A 4939-nucleotide genomic window follows, 5' to 3' on the forward strand; every position below is an offset into this window, starting at 1 on the left:
ACCGGGGCCCGGGGAGGCTCTCCCCAGCCTGGCTAGGGTTCGGAAGGTGGGACCGGGCCCAGGGCTTGAGCTCCGGCCGGCCAGCCCCGGGGTGCGCGAGCCCCCCGTCCCGCAGGCCACCAGAGGGTCCGGGTGCTGGGGACGGGGCTCCACCAGTGCCCGTGGAGGCTCTCCCCAGCCTGGCTAGGGTTCGGAAGGTGGGACCGGGCCCGGGGCTTGAGCTGCGGCCGGCCAGCCCTGGGGTGCGCGAGCCCCCCGTCTCGCAGGCCATCAGAGGGTCAGGGCGCTGGGGTCAGGGCTCCACCGGGGCCCGGGGAGGCTCTCCCCAGCCTGGCTAGGGTTCGGAAGGTGGGACCGGGCCCAGGGCTTGAGCTCCGGCCGGCCAGCCCCGGGGTGCGCGAGCCCCCCCGTCCCGCAGGCCACCAGAGGGTCCGGGTGCTGGGGACGGGGCTCCACCAGTGCCCGTGGAGGCTCTCCCCAGCCTGGCTAGGGTTCGGAAGGTGGGACCGGGCCCGGGGCTTGAGCTCCAGCCGGCCAGCCCCGGGTTGCGCGAGCCCCCCGTCCCGCAGGCCACCAGAGGGTCCGGGTGCTGGGGACGGGGCTCCACCAGTGCCCGTGGAGGCTCTCTCTCCCCAGCCTGGCTAGGGTTCGGAAGGTGGGACCGGGCCCGGGGCTTGAGCTCCAGCCGGCCAGCCCCGGGTTGCGCGAGCCCCCCGTCCCGCAGGCCATCAGAAGGTCCGGGCGCTGGGGGCGGTGCTCCACCGGTTCCAGGGGAGGCTCTCCCCAGCCTGGCTAGGGTTCGGAAGGTGGGACCGGGCCTGGGGCTTGTGCTCCGGCCGGCCGGCCCTGGGGTGCGCAAGCCCCCCGTCCCACAGGCCACCAGAGGGTCCGGGCGCTGGGGACGGGGCTCCACCGGGGCCCGGGGAGGCTCTCCCCAGCCTGGCTAGGGTTTGGAAGCTGGGACCTGGCCCGGGGCATGAACTCCATCTGGCAGGCCCCGAGGGTGCTGGAGCCCCCTGTCCTGCAAGGCAGTCGAGGGTCTGGGCGCTAGGATCCCTCTGGGCCTGGGGAGGCATTCCCCGGCCTGGCTAGGGTTCGGAACATGGGACCGTGCCTGGGGCTTGAACTCTGTCCGGCAGGTCCCGGGGTGCTGGAGCCCCCGTCCTGCAAGCCAGCCGAGGTTCCGGGCGCTGGGGACCATCGGGGCCTGCAGAGGCTCTCCCTGGCCTGGGGGTAGGGTTTGGAAGCTAAGCCCCAAGCCCGCCATGAGCCGGATGCCGTTTAGGCCCCGGTCGAGCGGGCGAGTGGATTTGTGGAGCCCTGGCCCCAGCCAAGCAGGTTCAGAGCCTCCCCGTGCCGGACTGACGCACCTGAGGGCCCACCGGAGGTCATGCCCGGGCCCCGGCAGCGCATGGGCAGCATATCCCCAGACCTGGTGACCTGGCAGACTGGGACCTGCTGGCACCCTGGCCCTGCCGAGCCCCAGTTCTCTCCCAGGGCTCCACAAATGCGACGACCAGATGGCCGAACTTCCCTGGAAGTCCCGATGAGGTGCCATTTGCCTCCCAGATCCCAGCGAGGGCTCCAGGAGGTCGGGTACTTTCACGCTTTGGGTCCCCTCTGTCACCTCGCGTGCAGAGTTTACAAGAAAGGAGGGTATTTTCCCTCCGGATTACTAGGGACAGGGTACGCCCGGACGCCCCTCCAAGGCTGGTGGTTCTCTGCCATGGGGACCAGATAGGCTATGCCTGGGTAACACCTCCCTAGGCCACCCGTGGCTTCCTTCCGCCAGGCCGACGGCATGTCAAATTGCCCAGGACGGGCTCCATGGCTCTTGGGCAGTCGTCCCCTGGGCGCCCGGGGCTCCATCCACCCCGGCGGCATGGAAAAGTGCCCAGGACGGGCTCCATGCGTCCCGGGCATTCGTCCCCCGGGCGTCCGGGGCTCCATCCAAGCTGACGGTATGGCAGAGTGCCCGGGTCGGGCTCCATGGTTTTCACGGTGGTCCTCCCCTGGGTGTCTGGGGGCTCCAGGCCGAAGGCATGGAAAAGTGCCCAGGACGGGCTCCATGCGTCCCGGGCATTCGTCCCCCGGGCGTCCGGGGCTCAATCCAGGCTGACGGTATAGCAGAGTGCCCGGGTCGGGCTCCATGGTTTTCACGGTGGTCCTCCCCTGGGTGTCTGGGGGCTCCAGGCCGAAGGCATGGAAAAGTGCCCAGGACGGGCTCCATGCGTCCCGGGCATTCGTCCCGGGACGGGGACGGGGACAGGGACAGGGTCGGGAGAGTCCAGGCGGCTTCACTTCCGTGTCCAGCCATCTGATCGCCCAGATTCCCTCGGCCATCTGGTCGCCCGGATCCCCTCGGGCATCTGGTCGCCCGCAACGCTTTCCTATAAGGGCGACCAGATGGCCGAACTTCCCTGGAAGTCCCGATGAGGTGCCATTCGCCGCCCGGATCCCAGCGAGGGCTCCAGGAGGTCGGGTACATTCGCGCCTTGGGTCCCCTCTGTCACCTCGCGTGCACAGATTACAAGAAAAGGGGGTAATTTTCCTCCGGATTGCTAGGGAGAAGGGTACGCCCGGACACCCCTCCGAGGCTGGCGGTTCTCTGCCATGGGGACCAGATGGGCTATGCCTGGGCAACACCTCCCTAGGCCACCCGGGGCTTCCTTCCTCCAGGCCAACCGCATGTCAAATTGCCCAGGACGGGCTCCATGGCTCCTGGGCAGTCGTCACCCGGGCGTCCGGGGCTCCATCCAGGCTGACGGCATGGAAAAGTGCCCAGGACAGGCTCCATGCGTCCCGGGCATTCATCCCCCGCGCGTCCGGGGCTCCATCCAGGCTGACGGCATGGCAGAGTGCCCGGGTCGTGATCCATGGTTTCCAGGGATGTCCTCCCCTGGGTGTCTGGGGGCTCCAGGCCGAATGCATGGAAAAGTGCCCAGGACGGGCTCCATGCGTCCCGGGCATTCGTCCCCTGGGCGTCCGGGGCTCCATCTAGGCTGACGGTATGGCAGAGTGCCCGGGTCGGGCTCCATGGTTTTCACGGTGGCCCTCCCCTGGGTGTCTGGGGGCTCCAGGCCGAAGGCACGGAAAAGTGCCCAGGACGGGCTCCATGCGTCCCGGTCACTCGTACCCCGGACGTCCGGGGCTCCATCCAGGCTGACGGCATGGCAGCGTGCCCGGTTCGGGCTCCATGGGTCCCGGGCAGCCCTCCCCCGGGCGTCCGGGGCTCCCACCTCCAGGCAGACGGCATGTCAAAGTGCCCAGGACGGGCTCCATGAGTCTGGGACAGTCCTCCCCCGGGCGTCTGGGACACCCGTCTCCATGAGGCCAACGGCATAGGCAAAGTACCCAGGACGGGCTCCATGGGTCCCGGGCAGACCTCTCCCCGGGCATCCGGGGCTCCCACCTCCAGGCCGACGGAATGTCAAAGTACCCAGGACGGGCTCCATGGGTCCCGGGCAGCTTCCCCCGGGCGTCCGGGGCACCCACCTCCAGGCCGACGGCATGTCAAAGTACCCAGGACGGGCTCCACGGGTCCCGGGCATTCCTCCCCCCAGGTCGTCCGGGCCCTAGAGCTCCGGTGGTCCAACCTGCGCCTGAGGCCCAGCCGGGGTCCAAGAGCCCTGCCTTGCGTGGGCAGGAAGTCAGGAAACCTACCGCGAAGGCTTGGGATGGATGGGGAGCTGGGAGTCCTTTCGATCCCGGCCATCTGGTCGCCCGCGATGCTTTCCAATGGGGCGACCAGATGGCTGGGCTTCCCTGGAAGTCCCGATGAGGTGCCATTCGCCTCCCGGATCCCAGCTAGGGCTCCATGAGGTCGGGTTCTTTTACGCCTTGGGTCCCCTCTGTCACCTCGCGTGCACGGATTGCAAGAAAGGGGGGTAATTTCCCTCCGGATTACTAGGGGCAGGGTACGCCCGGACACCTCTCCAGGGCTGGTGGTTCTCTGCCCGGGGGGACCAGATGAGATATGCCTGGGCAACACCTCCCCCGGGCGTCTGGGGGCTCCATTCTCCGGGCCAACGGCATGGCTCAATGCCCAGGACGGGCTCCACGTGTCCCGGACAGACCGCCCCTGGGCGTCCGGGGCACCCATCTCCAGGAGGCCAATGGGATGGCAAAGTACCCGGGAAGGGCTCCACGGGTCCCGGGCAGCCTTCCCCCGGGCGTCCGGGGCTCCCACCTCCAGGCCGACGGCATGTCACACTGCCCAGGACGGGCTCCATGGGCCCCGGACAGACCTCCCCCCGGGCGTCCGGGGCACCCATCTCCAGGAGGCCAACGGGATGGCAAAGTACCCGGGAAGGGCTCCACGGGTCCCGGGCAGCCTTCCCCCGGGCGTCCGGGGCTCCCACCTCCAGGCCGACGGCATGTCACACTGCCCAGGACGGGCTCCATGGGCCCCGGACAGACCTCCCCCGGGCTTTCCGGGGCACCCATCTCCAGGAGGCCAACGGGATGGCAGAGTAACCGGGAAGGGCTCCACGGGTCCCGGGCAGCCTTCCCCCGGGCGTATGGGGCTCCCACCTCCAGGCCGACGGCATGTCACACTGCCCAGGACGGGCTCCATGGGCCCCGGACAGACCTCCCCCGGGCTTTCCGGGGCACCCATCTCCAGGAGGCCAACGGGATGGCAGAGTAACCGGGAAGGGCTCCACGGGTCCCGGGCAGCCTTCCCCCGGGCGTCCGGGGCTCCCACCTCCAGGCCGACGGCATGTCACACTGCCCAGGACGGGCTCCATGGGCCCCGGACAGACCTCCCCCGGGCGTCCGGGGCACCCATCTCCAGGAGGCCAACGGGATGGCAGAGTAACCGGGAAGGGCTCCATGGGTCCCGGGCAGCCCTCCCCCGGGCGTCCGGGGCTCCCACCTCCAGGCCGACGGCATGTCACACTGCCCAGGACGGGCTCCATGGGCCCCGGACAGACCTCCC

Source organism: Lissotriton helveticus, chromosome 11 (assembly GCF_964261635.1).
Source record: "Lissotriton helveticus chromosome 11, aLisHel1.1, whole genome shotgun sequence".
NCBI lineage: Eukaryota > Metazoa > Chordata > Amphibia > Caudata > Salamandridae > Lissotriton > Lissotriton helveticus.